Source organism: Dendrobates tinctorius, unplaced genomic scaffold (assembly GCF_039654945.1).
Source record: "Dendrobates tinctorius isolate UK_male_01 unplaced genomic scaffold, ASM3965494v1 ptg000003l, whole genome shotgun sequence".
Classification (NCBI taxonomy): Eukaryota; Metazoa; Chordata; class Amphibia; order Anura; family Dendrobatidae; genus Dendrobates; species Dendrobates tinctorius.
In genome coordinates, this window is record NW_027361671.1 from 16,131,364 (window position 1) to 16,155,744 (window position 24,381).

The 24,381-nt window shown below is 38.1% G+C and overlaps 2 long non-coding RNA genes across 4 annotated transcripts in view; one reads left to right on the plus strand and one right to left on the minus strand.

Moving 5' to 3' along the window:
* LOC141098007 (uncharacterized) overlaps positions 1 to 17,400 on the minus strand; it is a 345,239-nt gene extending 327,839 nt beyond the window's left edge. Inside the window, exons 1-3 of one of the 2 annotated variants that reach the window (XR_012234119.1) lie at positions 17,272 to 17,400; positions 10,813 to 10,844; positions 7,307 to 8,613 (exon numbers count right to left, since the gene is read on the minus strand). This is a non-coding gene — a long non-coding RNA (uncharacterized lncRNA). Of the gene's footprint in view, positions 1 to 7,306; positions 8,614 to 10,812; positions 10,845 to 17,271 lie in introns of those variants that run through there. The other variant, XR_012234136.1, reaches the window with a different exon arrangement.
* LOC141097894 (uncharacterized) lies at positions 14,982 to 22,663 on the plus strand. Of its 2 annotated transcripts, XR_012234098.1 has the most exons (3): positions 15,567 to 15,884; positions 19,786 to 19,872; positions 20,447 to 22,663. It is a non-coding gene; the product is annotated as an uncharacterized lncRNA (long non-coding RNA). The 2 variants fall into 2 exon arrangements; XR_012234091.1 differs by having other exon boundaries at positions 14,982 to 15,884; positions 19,786 to 22,663.
* Positions 22,664 to 24,381: the final 1,718 nt, after the last annotated feature.

Genomic DNA, 24,381 nt, shown 5'->3' on the forward strand with positions numbered 1-24,381 from the left:
ACACTTTGGAAAACAATAATAGATCATTGTAATTATAATTGATACATGCCTACAGGCCATAATTCTGGTATCAGCTGCATTCACTGTCAACTGTAATATGATAATAATTACAATCAAAATACCCTGTATAACTTTCTTCAGCATCAAAAAAATCAAGGATTCCTTCAGTTTTTTTTTTAAATGGACAGGGCAAAAAAAAGTGTCTTATTTTTACAGACGGTCCTACAATTTCTGTATGGTTGGCAACCCAGATCGCCATCTTTTAGAATATAGGCAAAGTCAAGCATTTTGCTCATCATTTATAATCAGCCAATGATACGTAGCAAGCATACCCAATATGGCTGGCAAAAATGTTTTGTGCTAGTTATAAAATAATACAAATAAAGAAAAAGGATCAGCACGTCTATGCTAGTGTGAATAGGTGCCAACCAAATAAAGCATATAAGTAAAAAACAGTAGGGTTGCACCATAAGAGGGTACATATCAGGACAGGGACCTAAATTCTGAAGGACGCCTTGATGTGACAATTGGGCTCACATGTATTGGCCAATCTATGCGCTAAGTACCTTCATTTTTTTCATAGCAATTTTTCCCATTTTCTATGGCAGAAATGCAGTTTCAATGTTCTCATTCTTGGTACTCTATGGTGCAACCTTACTGTTTTTTACTTGGCTACAAAATAATACTATTTTCTAGAATAATCAGCACATTACTATTACATATCACAATTAGCCATATCCTGTTAGCAGAAATCCCATCAATTAAAGAGATTAAAAGGAAAAAGATATTCACAACCACACACAAAGCTCTTGGCTTGATATTAGTATGTCTACTGAAGAAGAAGAAGGCTAGGAGGCCTAGGCGAACAGATTCTGTAGAGGTCTCCACTGAAAAAGAAAAAAGTAGGGATATGAACAGGCGCTGTCAGATACCTGAAGAAGAGGTCATCTCGACCTTGAAACGCATGGCAAATTTTTATTGGAATAAATATTTTAGCATTGCTGTAGAAAGAACCTGGGTTTGGTTTGATGTGGAGTGATGGCACCCATTGATAACCCTTACTCTATGTTGGTAGATTGGCGACTTATACAAAAACTATTTATGTCTGGAAAGGGCTTGCGATTTTGAGCAACAGTCAGGTTTATCCTACATACCGTACTATAGAGTTGTGCTTAGATTAACACCACCATGGTTGAACATAATCATTTCTGCCTTTATTATATAGGGACAAGGAGCAAGTGCATCAATGGCTTCCCATTTGTATATTCCTTTTTGGCACCAAGATATAACTGGACGGAGACTGGTAAGGAATGAGCCTTGGGTGTAAAATGCAAGAGGGCCTTCAACAAGACCATCTATTCTGAAACTTGGCAACCCTATCAAATGAGTTATATGGTGTGGAGAGACGAATGGCATGCACACATATAAGGCACCGAACACTCACCATGACCTACTTACAACTGGATTTCACAACTCATTTCTCACAAGATCATGTGATACAAACTCACACAAACACAAGATAAATGAGAATATCCATGCAATACTGAAACCTTAGTCTGGCTGGAAAATGCTACACAACCTGTAGGCCTATAAAGAAATATACACAAACTATCTATTTTCCATCATGGCACTAAACCAACATATAAAATCCAGGTGGGCCAATGTATCATGTATACAAGGAAAATGATCCCATCACAAAATCTGGCCAATGAAACGTCACACATCTATTGACACAAATGCTCTTCTTTTTAATAATTATGACTAAGAGAAGGGAGCAGGCCATTTCAATATTTCAGCGCCCTATATCTGTAATCCTATTACACCAGCTATGTCCTTCAGAAACATCGAGTACATGTAAAACAGGCCAGCTGAAATTGCAATTTCATGTGACATTTTATGCAGCAGATGTGGCCATTGTTGGTGACAATGCAAAGGAAGCTAACAACACTTTTATGTGTCATAATAGACCCTATAGGATATGTGAGACCGCTGTGACATACACATAATCATAATATAAGACTGGCATATCGGTGCACACATTCATTAATAATAGGCCTTTCAGTCTGATATTCAGCTTCATAAAAAATAGGACTAGAAAATGGCCGGTTCTTATTTGTGCCCCAGTACTATGGTGCATATATGTGTAATGCAGCACAGAATAGAGGGAATGGTCTCCAGACATACAGTATGCACGGCTGCTCCTGTCCTCGCAGGAAATCACCCGTTACCCCGTTTAACCCTGTACAGTGTTAATGCCTTATTATTAAATGTCCATATGCTTCATTGTGCCATAGCATATGTGCTTACCAGGCTTCACTTAGTACAAAGGCCCAAGTGTTACATCTTCAGGTCTGTTCCCTCGTCTTTGGGGATATGTGTTAAAATGAAATGTGAATATATTCTGCTAAATCCACCTCTTGTTTCAATCCCAGTTTAAACAATGGGTGGGTTTGGACACGGGTGAAGAGGGCAGGTTTAGGATTACAGTAAGGCTGAATAGTATAAAAGAGCCCCTGACTGTTCTGTGCAGGGACTACGTATGAAATGTCGAGAAATGTGAGCGTGTGTGTAATGAAACACAATGCACTGGTATCATGGCTGTATTAGTGCTCAGGGCCAGCTTCACTGCGTAACGCTTCCATACAATTCATTTTACCTATTTAGGGAGGCTAAAGAAGAAAAATGACCATTACAGAACTTGCCACTCTCAATCTGCATAGCTATGCTTGGTGCAATTCCAATGTAGCAGTGCTGAGAGTGTAAGGCTGTGTGCACACGCTGCGGATTTTGATGCGTTTCTGCAGCGATTTTGGAAATGCGGAATTGCATCAAATCCGCAGTGTAGAATTGGCGTGCACACGCTGCGGAAAAACCAGTGCGGATTCGCTACGTTTTTTTTTCCGCAGCATGTCAATTGTTTGTGCGGAAACGCAGCGTTTCTGCACCCATTGACTATACATTGAGTAAGGCAAATCTGCACAACAAAAAAATGCATGACAATCGGCAATAAATCCGCAAGTAATCCACATCAATTCTGCATGAAATCTGCAAGCATTTTGACCTGCTTTTTCCGCCAAGAGATGCAGATTCTGTGCGGAAAATTCCGCAGGCCAATCCGCAACGTATGCATATACCCTTAGTGTGATAAAGCAGTTTGTCACATGGCATAGCCCATCAAAGACTTAAGAAACAGATAAAAGACAATCATATTGACACATGTACAGTACACACACATTCTCACACACGTACACACATTCATATACACACTCATACATTCACACACACAAATACACATATTGACACATACACAAGTGCACAGACAAGAACACTAACACACACATTCACACACACAAATACACATTCATAGACACATACATTCACACGCACACACAAATACACACATTCACACTCAAATACACATACACAAGTGCACATACACGCTCATTCTCACACACATACACAGTTACACACACTCAATCTGGCGCACACACATACACACAAAATCACATATATAGAAAGGCATACACACACACCAAAAAGGCGCATACATGCTCATACACTCACATACACATGTACGCAAACACAAACTCCCATACAAACTTACATATGCATGCGCACACACTCATACAAAGACACACGTATATACATGCACTCACACACAAGCCTACAAACACAAACCCCATACACATGTGCATGCATACAGACACACATACAGACATATACACATACAAACGATCACACACACATTAATAAACTTATCAATAGGTTGGTTAATATGAATGAGATAAAATGATAATTGCTTTATCAAGATAGAAACAATGAATCATTTAATCAAAGACTTATCCTGATCACTCACATAAGAAAAGTATGTCTCCTATTTCACATCAGAGAGTCGAGTCCACATTACAATTCCCACCACACAGTCACCGGCATCACGTGCACAAATCACAAATGTATCACAATTACTGCAGTCTGGATACAGCCAAATAAAGATATATATATATTTTGGCAAATAAATATTGTAGGTCCTCTATGAGCATCCACATTGACCAGTTGCAATGTTACACACAAAAGAGGCTGCAGGAAATGTCCCATTGTACGGAGCTTTTGTTTGATTCTGAGTAGGCCCAAAGCCTGGAGTGTGCACATGAATCAAAGCATAGGGAGAGATTATATCTTCATATATCCTGAGAAAAATACCAGCGCCAGCAACCGCAAGAACCATTGTAGAAAAAGTATTTCAGGTCTTTTTTTCTCTTTAACCACGAAATGAATTAGGTGCAGAAAAGAGCGAGATGCTAAATGCAACAACCACATAGACCAGCCTGGGTATCAGATAATATGTATAGGAATGGCAGAACATTACCGAGCATGAGCGCTTACACATAAGGCAACCACAAACAATCTGCTTAATCATCTGACATAAATATCAGTCATAATCAAAACACCTGTGATACCCAAAGTCCAAACCCTTTACATTTTTTACCTGATTTGATAGTTGACTATTAATATCTATTGTAATGTGAATTTATTGGGGTTCACAATATTTCATTGCGAGGCACTCACAATATATCATCGATAGATCAGATATGCTCAGACTTTTTTATATGTTGTTACCAATAACTGTTTCTTATATAATGTATTGTTAGATGAGTCACATTGGACTGTATATCTACATCAGTCACAACTGTGGTATCTATAACTTGCCTAGTCAATGATGGAACGTCCACCTATCCCCGGAATACCTTGATCAGGTGTTCTGTACCCTACACACCAGGCACAGACTCATTCATAGCTTAGGCTCACAATATCTGCATGATGGCGCTCTAACAATGCCCATAATGCCAAGGCCCATAATGACTAAGCAGCCGCTACCAAGCCTATGGCAGAGTAATCAGAATCCACTAAAAATATACCGATCACGTCTCAGATTGTCTTAGATTGTTTGTGTTCATTACGTATATATATGACTATTATCAGTAGTATTTTTATTATTATATTTTCTTTATAAGATTATCAAGGGTAATTTACTGCCTTGCACAAATCCTGGATCAAGACTTTACAAAGTTATACATATTAATCAGAACAACCTACTATTTTGTTTATAGGATGCTGGGTAATTTTGACATTTATATATATATATTTTTTTATCTCTGTCCGTTTTTAAATCACTCGAGCTCATCACACATGCACATTCTCTGTAAAGATAATTAAGGATGGCGAAAATGAGGAAATTACTATTAGAACTTTTGCACACTACCTTAAAAAAAAAATGACACGATGGTAACAATGGTCGCTTTAAAACTGACAAACCGATTAATATCAGAATTCTAGAAGGCCAGAGAGCATGTAATAAGAAGAAATCAAGTAAGCATCTGTTTTATGGCACCGCATGATGTCCACATTATTGTTCCTATTCATGGAATGCTTTTAAACTTTTCTCAAAGACAATGGAATGAAACTAGAAATCTGAGGTAAGATACCAATGATGGGAGCTGGGGTGAGATGTTTGCATCCATCCTGAATCTGACCACATCACAATATGCTGCGTGGCTCCCCTGAGCTCTTAGAGCTGAGCCCTCATTATTCTTTAGGGTGCAGTGCACATTATTGGATTTTTTTCTTCTTCTTTTTTTCATTTTTGAATAACATAAAGAGACATTACCTAATGAACTCTTTTGCTTCAAATGATAATGGGATTTTGGGTCTTTGATCAATCCAAAGGCAGCATTTGTTCCCCTTTTGGCCTCATTTTGCAACCCAAAGGCTTTAATAAATAGACCCCATGTTGTCATAATTGTGTGCCTTCTAGTTTCGTTTCCCAGCACTTGAATATACGGGCTACATGCAGGATAATTTATTGTGACAACATGCTATAATATGCATTGCATGTGTGAGTCTATAGGTCTATACATGTTATTACACCGATATGTCAGTGAATATTTCTATCTATATATATAAATAAATTATCTGTGTAATATATATTTATATATATATATTTGATACTTGGATGTAGGCTTTGAGGCCTATACTTTGTAAATTGTATATGTACATTTCACACATATAAAAAAAAAATCTGTGACCTAAAAATTCTGCTATTAAATCACTGAAATGCATCATTTCATTATTTGTTTAGCAGAATTGTAAGTGGGGCAGACTCATAATTTATTGTGTACAAGTTTCTACTATCCTGGTGAAATGTAAAAGTTTCCAGCCTACCACAATAGGCCATTACATCATAAATCTACACCGGGAAATAAGTCAGGGCTAAGATATTTATTATTATTATTATTATTATTATTCCTATATTGGTGTCATTTGAGTACTCTGGATAAAATAAGTCTTACATCTTCATTTTCTTGTGACTTTATGGTAGTAGTATATGATATGTGAGTTATCTATTTGATAATTAGCTGTAGTTGTAGATACTGATATTTTCCACGTTAACAATGCCTTGTGTCACATAGCAGATTTAGGATTCTTTGTGTACTTTCCTTGGCTTAGGACCACCAAGTTCACATCTATTTTGCATGGACATTTACGATTACTTATATTTTCCTGGGCTTGTTTTTTGCCATTATAGATGCATAATCTAAGCATCTTGCTGGTTATTAGGCAAACAAAAAGCAGACAGTGTGCTGCTGCTAAACAGTTGGTGCTCTCATTGGGGAGCCTGCAGATGGCTGTGGGTGGGAAATGCCTGCACTTTCTTAAGCTTTAAGATGAGTGTGGTGTTGGAGCACTTGCTGTGTGTCACCTCCCCACCCCCCTTCTGCAAGGCTGTCTGTCACAGGCTGCCGGGGCATGGCATTGCCACTTGCCCCCGAGCGTGGGAATAGGAGCGTCCAGCCGTTCACATCTCTCCAGCATTCCGTTTAACCGAATCAATTAGGCAGGACAGACCTCTCCCCCACTTTTTTTTTCTATCTCCTCCCCCTTTCCATTTTTGTCATTTGTGTCTATGTCCTAATTATTTTAGTTTGGGATGCCAGAGCTGTTTCCTGGATAGATCTGTCCAGGCTTACACAACAACAAGGGGCGAAGAAGAGCAGCCAAGGAGCACACGTGGCTTCTTTTTTGGCTTCAACGTCACTTTCATTTCCAATGCTGGAAGCAAAGTAAGACAGGACATGGAAGTAAAGTAAGACAGGACAATTTTTTTTAACGCTGTGACAAGGGGGAAAAAAAGAACCCTTCTTTTCACAATCTTTATGCTCCAGTGAGTTCCTCAAAGAGATCCCCCTCACAAGACACAGGCATGTGTCCTTTTATCTTCTATAGAATAAGGACATCTTCAGCCAGCAAATATATTTTCATACTCTTTAACTAGTTTATTTATTAGGAATAGATTAGAACCAAACATGGAATTATAGAAAGAAACCTAAGAAACGTCTGGTGCAAAATGAATATACAGAAAGTCAAAGGACAAGCTGGCTGCATGTAACAAAGAACACATCTTTGGAGTTTTTATATGTAATATCTCTTAGAATTATATGGTTTCAGATAAAAAGCCACAACTTGTGCTGCCTACATATTTAATATATAGGGGTGTTAAAGGACCATGCAGTATAGCACTAAATAAAATACTTGTGTATTACCCCATGATATTAGGTGGCACAGAATTCATTTAATCACATATCTACCTTCAGTCTACTCTATATCGAATACATTGCAGTTTTCCATACAACCTCTCCATATTGTCTGCCAATAAAAGGGTCGCAGATCAAAAAACAGTGCATCAAAAGTTGCATATACATTACCATCCACTTTCATGAAGTCTTTGCTAATAAAACCAGGTCCTCGGTGTTAATAATAACGACACACAATACTCCAATCATGAGGTCTATTTAAAATCTACACACTTATAGGTCCTTTTTATATATGTACCTGGATCACTCCTTTCCCGTCAGTCCTTTTGGGGATTGTAGGATCCTATGTGAATCGATGTTTTGGAAGGAGTTTTTACTTTCGGTTATCTAGCTTTATGAAAACCGATAAACTCATACAGCTAGATAACCAAAGATAACAACCACTTCTCGTTTACAGGTCCAGTCTGGAAAGCCACATTCCCTGGGCTCAACACCTGGTAGCAATGATCCTCTGGACAATCACATCGCTCATTGCCTGGAATTAGCTCCATAACCAACCATAGGGATCTGTTGCCATCAAAGTTTACACCCAACTTTCCTCCTGGTGAGTTATTCCTTTTATGATAATCACCAAATATATGCAGTAGAGATGAGAAACCTCCAGCAGCAGCTCCCAAGGTGCAAGGAGCAGCCTCCATCCCTTTCCAGGCCTCTATTTGCATTGTAAATTGCTTCATACTCCCATAAAAGCCCTATGAAGATGTAAAGGCTTGTGCTCTGCGCGGCTCAGACCTCCACAGCAACAAAATGTCAATCCAGTCCAAAGTGACAAGATGATTCAGTGGTCTGATCCTGATCCTCCCGTCTTATGCATGCCAGGGCTTTTCCTCTTCCCCAAATGGTGGCAGCTGGATGGCAAACATCTCATATATGGTGTGCGTTTAGGGGGGCAGCTCCTTGCAGGATTCACATGAAGAAGAACGAGATGCAGTGTTGCTGCCTTGCTGCTGCTGCTGCCACCGGTCTGAAAAAGGAGAAAAGGGCCATCATTGGAGGGAGGGGGTGGAGGGGGCTTTTCATTTGCCAAAAAAAATGTGGACCAGCCCGGCAAGGTTAAAGGTCCCGGACAGCAGGAGACCAAGGTAATGATGATGTCATGAAGCGGAGAGAAGAAGGGAGAGCTCAAGTACACGGCTATTGATATGCACGAGTGATCAGCACTCGCCTTCAGCACCACCAGCACATGGACAGCTCCCAGATCTTTCCTACACAGCTATGTATTACATTCCTAAACCTGCCACCAGTGCAGGGCCCTCTACGCCGGGAAGCCTGGCACAGCTGCCCACGGCCCCTAGTTACTGTCGTGGCCAAAAGTTTTGAGACTGACACAAATTTTGGATTTTGCAAAGTTTGCCTCTTCAATGTTTTTAGATCTTTTAGTCAGACGTTTCTCTGGTTAGTACAACTATCAGCATTTCCTACGTTCTTACATTTTTATTGACAAATACATCAAGTTAATGCAAGGACTCAGTATTTACAGTGTTGCCCCTTATTTTTCAAGACTTTTGCCATTGGCCATTACAGTTGGATATCAAATCCTGGGCCAAATCCTGACTGATGACCGCACAATCTTGTCTAATCAGGGCTTGGCGTTTATCACAATTTCTGTGTAAAACTTGACGTATTTGTTAATAAAGTCTAAAACTTATGAAATGATGATAATTATACTTCAGGAACCAAAGAAACATCCAACTAAAAGACCTAAAAATACTGAAGTAGCAAATTTTGCGAAAAAACTAATATTTATGTCAATCTCAAAACTCTTGGCCAAAATCTATTGATATATAAGGCAGGGGGCTGGGGACCCCATCTCCAGCATCTCTCCTCCTGTGCAGCGAGGATGGGAGGCTTGTTGTTTCTGCTTAAAGCAGGGCCTTGTTTGCATCAAGCTGGGAATCATGGCCGTAGTCAGTGGGGAATTACACCGCCACTTTCCTATGGGTTTACACATAGTACTATGCCCTACCATGATTGACCAGGTGGGCAAAGTCTAATTTCTGTACCAATACCAAATTGTAAGAGAGATCCAGAATTAGAAAACAAAGATGGGTGTCAACAAATAAAAGGACATTCTTTTTTGCTTTCTGTGCTATGGCAGTAAATATGTATTTTCCATTATTTCAGCTCCTATAATATAATAAGTCACAAATCCACTGTATTAGTACAGTCAATTCGTTGGTACACGGTCTCACAGCAGCTATGTAGAACAAATATCTATCTATCTATCTATCTATCTATCTATCTATCTATCTATCTATCTATCTATCTATCTATCTATCCCAGTTAGTGTATGAGTGCTACAGTAATAATATTGTTTACTACCTTGGAAATATTTCTAGCCCAGGATTGTCAATGCTGCTGCTATATACAATGGCAGCTAATCCCCTTGTGGCCTTCCCTTATTATATATTGCCTTGGACTTTTCTCATGGTGTAGCATTCTTTATATACCTGTCCAAAACCTAATACTGATGCTAATTAATGTGTCCAATGCAAAGTATAATTAAACACACTCTAAGGTTTCATATACTTGAGATGGTTTTTAATTTGGGCCTGAAACATTATATCCATTACAACTTATATTTTTCTCAATTGCAAAAACCTTTCCACAGTAATGATTAAAATTGCAACTAAAAACAGTCTATGACATCTAATGCTCTAAGCCTTAAGCTGTGGTGCTGCCCTTCTATTCCAGGGATGCCATACTGGTGTGATATTACACAGAGCCACCAACCAGCTGTACTCGGTGCCATCAGAAGCATTTCTTCTTAGCTTCTTTTAAAATATATACATGTATTTTACCCTTATAGGGCTCACTTATCATAGTTGAAGTCAAGTGATCGCTGCAACAATACTGAACATCATGAGTTAACCCATTACTGGGTGCATTGCAAGTTTTCGTGTTCGTATGAGCCTTATTGCCGTACGTGACGTCATATGGATCGTCTCGGGCACAGGCACATGGTTGGTCTAGTACCACGAGAAACATCATTCAGAAACATCTGCATTTATTTCTACTTCTAATAATTCAAAAATGTTTCTGAGGATAAATAGATTCAGAGCACACAGTATGGCTAGGAAGGAAATGCTGGCCTGCACTGCTGCATGCTGGCTGCACGGACTCACACCAAGTAGAATAGCTCCATAGACACCTTCATATTTACCTCAGCTCATAGGGCCGCGTCCACAGTCATTACTGGAAGAAAAAAAATGCATTTAATATTTACATCTTAACTTCCTCCTGCTGAAAAACTGACAAGCTGGTTAGGTAACAATATAGTTCAAATTAATGTCTGTCTGTCTATCTACCTATCATCTATCTGTCTATCTATCTATCTATCTATCTATCTATCTAATCTTTATATATATATATCGCATATATATAGATCTATGTTTCTATCTACCATCCAACTTCTATTTATATAATCTATATATGTTTGACGTATATTGAAAAGAAATCTTAATACATGATGTATGACAGTTTCTGACAATACCTAAATAAGGTCAAGTCATTTCTTATTATTCCCGAAGAGCATTTAATTCAATTCTAGACACGTACATCAGAAATTGTTTAGATATTCAAGTTTATGAAATAATCATAATATTATTTGATATATGTACAATATATGGCTATCATATTAGGGTAGTATTACTGTCATACTAATAAAATGAATAACGTGTGTGTGTGTGTATATATATATATATATATATATATATACTTATTTAATGTATTTACACAAGTAAATACAATGTAATTAATATTCTGCATGTGTATATAGGTATATGTGTGTGTGTGCGCAATGTAATTAATATTCTGCGTATATACACTAATGCACTGTAATTGATATTCTGTGTGTATATATAAATGTATATACATACAAACACACACAGGTTAATTAAATTAACATGACTGTAATTTGCCTCAGAGATAACTATATGTTGTATATTGTTATCAGAAATGTCAGTAATATTAGTATCATTAATGTTTAAGCTCAAAAATCTAAATTGTTTTGGATCTATGTGCTTAGAATTGAAGCACATATTCTACGGGATATAGACCTGTCTGATGTGTGTGTGTGTGTGTATATATATATATATATATATATATATATATATATACTGTATATATATATATATATGCACTGTATATATGTGTATGTGTGTGTCTTTATATTTATATTTTTCATGTATATGTATATATATAAATATATTATGTGTATATATATGTGTGTGTATTTATATTTTACATGTATATATACATATATATGCGCACACACATCAGGCAGGGCTGGAGGATAGAGTCTGGGCCTACCATACGATCTGCCTTGTTGTGCTGAGCTCCAGCTGTATCCTGTTTACAGCAAGCATTGAACTTGGCATTGAGCAGGACAGAGCAGAGAAAGTCAAGAACATGTCATTAAAATGGTATAGAGTTGCTCATTTGCTTCATCACCTACACACATCCTCTAGGAATAACGTGCATTTTTCTTTGCATTTTTTTTTTGCAATGTGTCACATTTTCAAATGTTGTAAATAATACTAAACCTTTTTTTATTTCAATATTTTGTTCTAAAAAAAAAAAATGCTTTGCAGATGAGGGAATTGCTCCAGAGATGATGAGGGCGATAGTTCCATTTTAATTGTTCTGCTGCAATTTTTAAGTTTGGCTCCAGAACAATGATTGGTGGGTTTAATAAGTCCTATCAGGTCAGATGATCTCCAGAGCAATAATCTAGGAATTGCTGCACTGTGTTCCGCTCAGTACAGGCCTCCTGATTGCCACAGAACAGGAATCATAAATGCCTGAGAATTTTTTTTTCCTCATTAACACGTGGTTACCATAGTAATTACTGTACTTCCTAAAACCAACTGGATGCCAGATCGCGGCAACAGGTCTGCTTGATGAAGACGCAATCAATTAGCAAACCATAGACCGGAGTACAGAGAATAATCCACACTGGAACATCCCCAGATATCTGGTTACAAGGAGCCGGGACACATCAGCACCACTTTGCTTTGGGTATTGAACAAGCAGGAAGAACTCGACTGCAAGTTGATATCCTGTGAAAGTTCCCATTAAATAATCTGTAAACCGAGAATGAACTTGTCCCACTCCCTTGATGAATAATAAAATGTACTTACAGTGTAAAGACACATTCACCAAGCAGCAAGAATAAAATATCCCATGCACACAGTAAATGATCCTCCTGCTCCACAAATGCCGTGAGAGATGCAGCTTAATCCTATTGTATAGTTGTTGTTTAGTTCTTGAAGGTCATTTCGCCCCCCCCAACACAAATAAAAAAAAAAAGTGGGGGAGGGGGTACCCCCCTGAGATATATGCTTAATAAACACTGGCTGGAGAGTGAAGTGTTCTAGAGAAGGGGTCTGCAAGTTTTTTTGGGGGGGTTGGACAAGGTCTAGTCCAGCCCTCTCTGCTGAGGAGGACGTGCTCTGAAACCCAACCAGTTCCCCCCTAATTCTTTTGTTAGTGGTGAACTGAAGCCCCATTGTCCAGCTATTGGCACGGTCTTTTGCAGTTCGAGCATTGTCACAGATAATGAATTTGCTCCAGCCCCTCTCATAGTCCTCATGTGGCAGACGGAACAAATTTGAAATGTCTGGTCACTAGAAGATCACCCCTGCCAGACTCCAGCATAGAGGGGCAGCGCATATATTTACATGGCATAGGGACTGATTTATCGCCTCCTTTGTTAGGGCACCGGTGATGCACACTCATACAGACGACATTGTTATTATGGCTGCTGCAGTCCCCATTTATATGTTATATGTTATATATATATATATATATATATATATATATGTTGCAGAATGTAACTGTGCGTAATTTATTACCGTAAGCATATGATGGCACCAGAAGTGGCCCTGAAGGGGTTAACCTTCACCAACCCACCCCCCTTCCTCCCGGTGCCATTGACGTTATAAAGTATGGCCAAGTTCCTGAGATGAATGTGAGGTTGTGATGAGATGAGTTAGGCGAGTTTAGACCTGTCCGTGGGAGAAAATGACAAGGGGAAGGGAGGGGGGCGAGCGTGGGGGGAGTATGACTGGAGCAAATTTAAATTGGCTTCAAGATTGTGACTGTTAATGAGAAGTGAAGGGAGGCGATAATGAGAGAGACAGGGCGAGAAGAGGAAAAGGAAGGGGATACAAGGGGAGAAGACTGAGCGTGAGAGGGGGGTCTTATGATTGTGAGGAGTGGGCTCAGGAGGGGGGTATGTGGCTTCATAAACACAGGAAACATGGAATATTCATATGTTCGTATGAAAAAAAAACAAACAAGCCTCACACCAGCGCCAGTGATTTACCTCTAAGCGTGCGTTCACACTCATAGGTGCTACGCCATCAACTTCTGCATATTTCCACACTGCCTCTCTGTATAACACAATGCAGAGGGATGTGAGAGCTCAGTCCTTGCACCACGGCGGCACTAAGTGTGTGCACACAGCATCGAAAGGCAATCATCGTGCAGCCAGTGTGCTTCACACTTTGTACACTTGTGATTACATTAATATGCATCGATCATTGCCCCCCCAGATCATCCACCCATACGTCTGTTGCTACTTCCATAAAAAAGTCTGCTCTTCGTATTTAAAATAAAATATATAAAATGCTATATAACTGATAAGTTATCATAAGTATGAAACATATACTCTGTACAACACATAAATAGTGTAGAATTTAGCTGGATTTGTCCTTGGTGCATTAGGATCTCTCTCTACTTAAAATAATATAGATAATTAGCAAAATTTGCGGCCAGAACTAATTTACTGCTATCATCATTTCTAGATTTTTTTAGCAGCTCACACCTGAAAGCACGCACACGGGACGGGCACACACCGGGCAACTTTCATTGTGCTGATTTCATTAGTAGGCGCCTATTCATAGATATTCTATTACTGAAATATCCCTCAGTGTGTACCACACAGATCACCGTAACCTTACTGCCAGACCCTGCAATTAGCACTCAGAGTTTCTACGGAACAACTTTGATTATTGCCAAAAATTAAAGCAACATTAATCCTTTAATATAGAGGGAGTCAAGGCTGACATTGTCTACAAAGAGGGACAGCCAAAAAAGCCTGATCTATGCAAGAAGATAGAGAGATAGGTGCATACGTAACAGATAGATAGATAGGTGACAGATAGAGATGGATGGATGGATGGATGGATCAATCGATAGATAGATAGATAGATAGATAGATAGATAGATAGATAGATAGATAGATAGATAAAGTAGATAGTTGCATAGACAATCATGTATGTATCTAAATATATCTGGTAGTTTTGGAAAAAGAATATATATATATATATATATATATATTTATATATAATGGGGAAGAGATTTTTGTGAAGCTTCTGCCGGTATCCTCATTGCAGAACATTACAGGTGGCCTCTCCCTTGCCTAAAATGGCTGCTTACAGAGAACAATAGACTGTATTAAGGTGCACAGAAATGAAGATAAGACTTGCCATAGATTTATTTCAATTCAATAATGGTACACAGCACTTTATGAAAATATAGGGTTAATATTACCCCCAAGATGGGCGCACGTCATATCTAGGAGTCCTTCTTGGAAAACTATTTTTCTATTTGAGATTTGCCATAGATTTAGTCCATCAGGCAGGGCAATGAATGCCATCTATTACTAAGACCAGGTACAATCTTTATTTTGCTCAGTAGTAAATCCCCTCGATTGTGACTATGGGCTACGCGGGATCATATGACGGTAGCATGCGCTGCACATACATGACCCATGTGTGTATCAGAGCGTGCATCCCGGGCTAGGTAGTGGTTGCTCCATAATGCACGGTGCTCCGGTGGCTGTCTCCCTCCCACCCTCCCTCCCTGTGAGTATCGAGGCTCAGCCTCCTCTCCTCCAGCCTCCACTCTCTGCTCCTCCAGGAGGTCACATCCACTGACGTCACCGCCCAGGCTACATTTACATACATCAAGGAAATCAGGGCATTAAAAACAATATATGCTAATGGTGCTGAGCTCTGGAGCCGGCTGCCAACCTGCTCATTACGACAATGTACAGCATTTATTTATCTATCTATATACAAGAAACAAAGCAAGAGGCAAGAAAAGCCCAAGATGAAGCCCAGTGCCTGTGTGTGTGGCTGTCCATGGTGCTGAATAATAACTCCGCCATCCTCCTCCTCCTCCTGCTGCCAGGCTCTATTATGTATAAATACTGATGCATATGTAAAGGTAGATTTGCATTTTATTCATTTCTTATTTTTATATATTAAAAGACGCAATCTGAGCTCCTCAGTCTGCGACATGAACTAATCTGCATCTTTCGGTGTCCGTGGCTTTGTAATAGAATTTTTCATTATTAATGCAGCATCACTTTAATCTAAACTATGGTAGAAGCTATAAGCATGGGAGACTGTATGGCTGTCCTGATGGACGGCAAGGCATAGATATTGGGAGAATAATATCATTATATATGCATATAATATTGAGATGTCACACTTTTGATTTTTTTTATATGAGCTACACAACTGTTTATCTATCTGTATACAGTACATGGTGTACACATTCTCAATGAAATAATGCATTATTTCAGTGAAAGAATTAAATGCAATATGTTACCCTTGTGTTTGTAAGCTGAAATTATTTTATCATGCGTACAGCAAAATCACCAGTGCACAGCATACCGGAGAGCAGGCCTGAGTGTGTGTATATATATATATATATATATTCAGTATATATATCTATCTTGGGATATTCATACCTGAATCTGTAACAATTTTATATTTTCTCCACCTATAAATTTTCTCTATGGAAATCCATGATAAAACAGCATGGTGTTGAAATGAATTGAGGTATACAGGAAAGTTAGCTCGGCTACATGTATGTAATGAGCGTTGGGTATTTGATTGTGTAGTTTTGACTAAGCTCTTGGACAGCAGATGCGGTGTGGAAAGGCTGTAGAATAAATACGTTGCGCATTGTCATTGCTGAGAGTGTCGTACCTGTACACGTACTCTGGGTACGACGTCCCTCCCCAAGCACCCTTATGCAAATGTATATCCATATGTAGATACACAGCCGGAGCTCGTATAGTCTACAGAAGTGAGGGAAGGAGTGCGACTCACCAATATTGCTGCAAGGACGCATGGGGAGATTAGCAGGAAAAACCCAGCTATACAATCTAATATGGTGTAATGTGTTATGGAGGCGAGGAAGTGTATTCTACTCCATATACACATTTACTAACACAAAGAAATACATATGTATATTTGACGTGGATGGATAAATGAATAGACACATAGACAGATAGAAAGGTGACAAGATAGATAGGTAATAGATAGATAGATATGGGATAGATAGATAGATAGATAGATAGATAGATAGATATGGGATAGATAGATAGATAGATAGATAGATAGATAGACAGACAGACGGACCACTGGTGTAGCATATGGCAGACTATTAGTGTAAACCTTGCTCTTTATAACACTACTGCCCGGCAGCAGCACAGGATATATATGCAGAAGTATGAATTTTGTGTAAGTCAGGTGTATTGCTCTTGTGCGCCCCAAGTAACCTGAACCCCACATAAGACACACACACAGATGGCACTGCTTACCGCGGGGGTCGATCGAGGCTGGCCTGACGAAGCTGGCACTCACTGCAGGGTATCCTGGGCATGTCTCTTTGGGCCTGTGCCCTATTTGCCTGGGCCACAGCTATGTCCCATTCTGCATGTAGTGCTAGCGGTGCCTGAACCCGCTCCCCCTCTCTCCTGTCTCCCCCCTGCCCTCCCTCCCTCCCTTCCACTCCTCCTATCCATTGCCAGACAGTCAGGCAACTGCACAGTGCCTGCGAATCACAGCTCTGGTGACTGGCATTTGAATATGAGTTTCATCCCTCTAAACACCTGACTTCTAAACACCCGAAAACTGGCAGACATGGCTCTTCTACTCATCATCCCAATCGCCCAAGCCTGAAACTTCTAGTCGGCGACCATATACTCACAATGTCTAGTGCCAAGTGGCTGGCGTCCCATCAAAATCCATTACTTAGTATCGCCTGTGTGGGCACTGTATGTGTAATGAGGCTATTTACACAATACACTGATTGCTAATCTCAACGTCCGTCTGTCTATCTATCTATCTATCTATCTATCTATCTATCTATCTATTGTCTATCTATCATTAACATCCATCTATCTATCTATCTATCTATCTATCTACCTATCTATCTATCTAGTTATCTCTCTATTATCTATTATTATATACCCCATATATGTCTATGTCTAGCTATCTATCATCTCTCCATTTATTTATTTCCATATCCATTTATTTATGTAGATACCATTTCTTACCAATACGTATGTTACATTTTGCCATGTTTTATGTGCATTTCTTTTCATAATCTATCTTTGTGTATAAGTACAACTTTACATATCTATTATTTAATCTAAATATCTTCTCTATAAATAAATATATAAATATAACATAATATAAATATCTAGTAAATATCTTTAAAAATTAAAAAAGAAATGCAATTTAAAGACTTAAAGCTATGACCCATTATTTCATTTCCTACTGCGTTGTAAACTCTCATGTCTAAGCATGGATTCTATCATAGAATCGTCACCAAAACTCTTCCACTTGCCTTGGCCTGAAAATAATAAATAAATAAAAAAATTAACAATTCCGTACGTATTTGTCTATGTATATACATCATAATTCAGGGATATTCGGGTTCGGTGTGTTCTGCTCGCTGGGATTAATAGGAGTATTGCTAAATTGGCGCTTGAATGCTTCTATGGGAATGGATCGCTTAATCGAGTGTACGGATATGACGGTGCTCGGTCTCAGGGAATTTTAGAATGAGGAACCTGCGCCATTTATTGCGGAGGATGCAACATGCCACAGTATATTCACAAAGACTGAAATATCTTTAATATTTATAGTGATAATTGAAAATGAATTTATCAAGATCTTTTGAACTATTTACTTGCAAATATATATATTAAGAATTGTATATATATATAGCTAAAGAGATATATAAATAGATATATTCAGATTTAGACATATGTACAGAGAATGTATATACAGTAAATAGATCTCTCTACATATCTATCTATACACATATTTGCATTGGAACAAAGAGATGTAAAAAAATAATCGTTGTTAGCCATATCTTTTATAGCAAATGTTTGATTGCAGCTTTTATTTCCTCCTATGATTTTTATTGGTTAGAATGAGTCATTATCATCACTCTTCCACAGAATAAAGCTTTCGAATATATATATATATATAGATATACATATATATATTCAAAATAAAAAAATGTACAATTGCTCTCTGCATAATACTGATTCTTTAGCTTGTAGCGTTTATAGACTTGAAGCAAATAATTGCCTGAATGTGGGCTCAGCGGGTGGCGGGCGAATGGTTAGAATTTTGAAGCTCCTGGCGCCGGTGCATGGGGTATAGATGGGGGTGGGGGGGTTACTATTGGGGAGTGCTGCGCCTTGGGTCTCTCCGGTTGTGGTAGAACAGCGACATCTGCTGTCCACATTTCATAAGGTCTACATGAAGTCAATGGCTGCAGGTAGATTCCAATTCCTGGTTTCTATCAGAGAGATGAGTATTTCATCAGTCTGCACTAACTAGGACTGTTTACACTAATCACCGGCCATTAACAGAGAGATAAGTAGATGATTAGTCGCCATGAAGAGAATAGGGGCGTCCGGCCTCGGTGCTGCGGCACAGGGCACGAGAGTTAGATTGATGAGTGCTGCTCAGTGGGAAGATTCTCTAGACACAATTTCACGGATCTTTGTAAAAGTGAGGAAGATAAATACATCAGAACATTGGATTGAATTGATCTCATAGATGCTAAATGCCCCATACTGGACTTCGAGCAGATCTGTGACTACACCCAAGATGCCGTCCACTCATACATTATTTGTTTACCTGCGGTAAAATGGAACCAGACATTTAGGGTGGTACATAGATTGTTTTATACCTGGAGGGTAGAAATCGTTTGCACTTGCTGCATCGGGCGATTCTCATGTCTGCAATAACACACGTGACAAGTGTTTAGTCAAATTGATCGCAACTCTTTTCTTTATTTCCGTTTATTTCAGCAGAGTAAAAGCATACAGCTCGCGCACGTACAGTAATGCATCATTACAGGCTGAGCGCCTGCAGACTGACGCGGAGCGCCATAATTGGTATGTATCCTGTGTGTCCTGTGCAGAAGGAGCTCGTCTCAGAACAAAGCTTGCTGGGCTCCAGAAAAGAAATTGGCTTATTTTTGTCATTTGTTCTCATTAGTCCCATAAACGTTATTGGATATGTTAAAATATTAACCGTTCATGCGCCAGGTACCCGCTCAGTCTCCTCCTCTTTGCTGTCATGTCAGTAGGGTGAAATCTATATTGGAGAGTCATACTCATAACTTCACTTCCATCTAGGCTTTTACCATTCAATCTGTCTACCTATCTATCTACCTATCTACCTATCTATCACCTATCTATCTATCTATCTATCTACCTATCTACCTATCTATCTATCTATCTATCATCTATCTATCCATCTATCTATCTATCTACCTATCTATCTATCATTCTTTTACTCACTTTCACTGTTTGTGAGAGTGAAAATTCTAGAAGTAAGCATATAGTAACTAGACAAGACAACATTCTGTGTTTCTCGTTTCTGGCTGATAGAATATTCATCCTAAAACAACACTCATACAAAAGTCGTCTTATGGAATATTAATAAAAATGTGTCACTGTCTTTCAGATCTACGTGTATATACATGAACGTGTTTAATAAATAATATAGTTATTCGATGTGGTTAATAGTCTGTGTACTACAAGAGCCAGAATACACAGTTGGAGAAGAGCCTGCTGAGGTTTGCAGCACCGAATCTCGTGAACGGAAAGCCACAGGTTGTACAGGGGTCTGCCATTTTGGTGCATTAGATTACAGACAATAAGAACACTGTACTCACCAACAATGAGGCCCGTAGGCTGGTATTTAATGCCAGGAGAGGTGGAGGAGGAGGCCAGCTGATGGGTTCTTCCCAGATTCTCCCCACCAAAATCATCTTCTTAGTATTGTGTGTTTAATGAAGGCTAGCAGCCTTTCCAGACCCGCATCCTATAGACCCCAGACAACAAAGCTGAGACTCATTCCATATGCCAAGTTTTACATGGTGACAACGAGCAGCTCCCTGCCTTGGTTTGCCTTGGCTACAATATAATTTCAGGTCCTCAGTTTGCGTTTAATGACTAAGGTGCTGCAGTTCCACCTCCCACAGCACACAACACTTCAGTCCTCTGTTCAATGGTTGTTACTTCACTACCTGTACTGGTGCCTTCAACAAGCAATCTCCGGTGTTACTATCACACAGCTCTATTACACCCCATCATATAAGACACCTGACAATACACTGTTACTGATTTTATTAAACATTCATGTCTTCTGCTCCTCTCTCTGAACCAAATATTAGAATGCGTAACTTTTTATGTTCATTGGATGAAGAGCGCAGAGGAGAGGAACATGCGCGGCTTCTGGAGGCGCCTCCCACTCACAACTCGTCACTCCCACTCTTACCTAACCTCTTTCCCTAAAGGCGCTAGAACCTATAGGTAGCGGGAAACCCAAGCAACAATAAAAAAACATAACTTCAAACAGAAATCTTTACAATGCAAGGAACAATTATAATTTGTTGTCTAATTTATCATCTATCTATCTCTATATCTATCTATCTATCTATCTATATCTATCTATATCTATCAATCATCTATCTACTAACATATCAATCATCTATCTATCTATCTATCTATCTATCTATCTGTCTACAGTATCTATCTATCTATCTATCTATCTATCTATCTATCTATCTATATCTATCAATCATCTATCTACTAACATATCAATCATCTATCTATCTATCTATCCCATATCTATCTATCTATCTATCTATCTATCTATCTATCTATCTATCTATCTATCTATCTATCTATCTATCAATCTGTCTACAGTATCTGTCTATCTATCTATCTATCTATATATCTATCTATCTATCTATCTATCTATCTATTATCTATCTGTTTTGTGTTTGTTTTTCAGTAGTTACTTTTCTGTGTCGTGCATACATTTCACTTTCTCTGCTGGGATTACATTGTTTGTAGCTCTCCTGGACACATGCGCATAAAGCCTATAGTCAATGGATTCCTTAATTAAGTCCTGCAATTAAAGGCGGCACAGAACACGCTGCAGAGAATAATGACTAGCCCCCCCGGCCCCCGTATAAATGCAGTGCCAATTATTACATTCTAGTGAGTGCGCACATTTTAAACCGGTACCTGGTTACCCAACTACATCTATAAAATTTGTTGCGAAAAAATTATTACTTGAAATTTTCACTTTTTTTGAATGTTCAAAACAATAAATAGGTAATTTATGATCCAGAACAATTTAATAAATGAATTTATCAAAAGTTTTCTCATCGTTGGACTCTGGAATGGAAGTGAAAAATAAATACACGTTATTGATTAGAATACTTTTTTTGCCGCATGGACCTACTACATATTTTGCAAACAGACGGCATATACCGGTATGTTTTTTAAAAGGAGAAAGAAAACCAAAAAGTAAAATATAGATTGAGAACAAAAATAAAATAAAACACAAGTGAACCTGCATTTTTATTTTTCTAGATATGTATTACATTTTGTCAAATCTTTAAAGACTTTAATCAAACTCAACATTTTGTTCCTAAAATTCCCTTTTTCAATTTGGAAAAAAAAAAATAGGTGCAAAATAAAAATAAAAAAAAAACAGTCAGATGTTTCTTGTTCCCAAATCTCACAAATGATTATTTAGCAAAAATATAGTATGGGGCAATAAAATTCTGAGAATTAAGATCTATATGAAATAGATAACATAGATTGGTTACAAAACGTATAATTACCTGTGATATAGGCTGGAATAAAATTGTTCATCTTTGATGTGTCCACGTCTGCAATGTAATGCTCCATCCTACTGTTATCCAGGGAGGTGGAATCAAGAGGATTAGTTTATATGATGTTGTTAGCACAGGGCCAATTTCTCACTATTAATCACGTTAATTGGTTATTTTACTTAAATATAGATGTAACAAAGATATGTCTATCTATTTATCCATCCATTCATCTATCTATCTATTTATCAATCTATCATCTATCTATCATCTATCTATCCTCTTTCAATCTTTCGGTCTATTTCAAATCTATTGATTACGTATCTAAATAATCAAATTCCCAATGTTTCCATGCATTTGTCTGTCTGTCTATCTATCTATCTATCTATCTATCTATCTATCATCTATCTATTATATATCTATCTATCTGTCTACAGTATCTATCTATTATATATCTATCTATCATCTATCCATCCATCTATTCAAAACGTTGCCGTCATTATGGGCTATAACATTTTTCTAATTTTCTATTTTGGGAATGCAGCCCTCATTTTTGTATCTATCTATCTATCTATCTATCTATCTATCTATCTATCTATCTATCTATCTATTATCTATCGATCTATCCATCCCATTAGTTTCTTTCTCTGCACAATGTTCTCTTTGTGTTCCCTTTACAGTAGTTACTTTTCTGTGTCGTGCATACATTTCACTTTCTCTGCTGGGATTACATTGTTTGTAGCTCTCCTGGACACATGCGCAGAAAGCCTACGGTACATGGATTCCTTAATTAAGTCCTGCAATTAAAGGCAGCACAGAAACCTGAGAACACGCTGCAGAGAATAATGACGCCCCCGGTACAAATCCACTGCCGATTATTACCCTTCTCGGAGTCTTTCTTCCGCTCCGGGGACTTCTACCTGCCGTCTACGAGTGCTCACACATCAAACCGCTACCTAGTTACCCCACTACGTCTATACAACATGTCGCATAAGAATCATTCATCGATTTTTTTAATTTTATTTTTGTTTTCATTTTCTACATCTTTTAGCGGATAATTTATGATCGAGCAACAAACACTTATAAACAGTTTGTTCTCGGGTGGACTAGTGAATCACGATTTAATACGAAGGCTCGTTATAGGTTTCGATCGTTTTTTTTTTTCTATTTGACCTATTACACGTTTGCAAACAGTTAGAATATATATTGTTTAAGTGGAGAAAAAAAATGGTGGCAAAATCTAGATAATTTAAGAACTAAATAAATAAAAATAACAAACAAGCCTGCGTCTTTTACTGTTCTACTCATTTATTTAATCCTCGTCAAATATTTTAAGGTAAAGAAATGTTAATTAAACTAAACATTTTGCTCCCAAATTTCTCCCCTACAATTTTGAACAAAACCCAAAATAAAAAATTGAAGCAAATAGTGAATTGATTCTTGCTAAATATTGACTGGTGCCGGATTGTCACAAACGATAACTTAACAAAAATATGGCATAAGGCAATACAAAGATGAGAATTAACATCTCTACAAAATATATTATATGGATTGATTTAAAAAATATATAATTCCCTGTGTTATAGGCTGAAATAAAACTGCTAATGTTCCATGAGTCCAGGTCCACAATGTAATGCTCCATCCTATTAATATCCAATGAGGTGTAATCATTCTATGACATTGTAATATGTTCCCATTAGGTTAATGATTTATTTTACATAAATACAAATTAGCAGAGTCTATCTATCTATCTATCTATCTAATATCTATC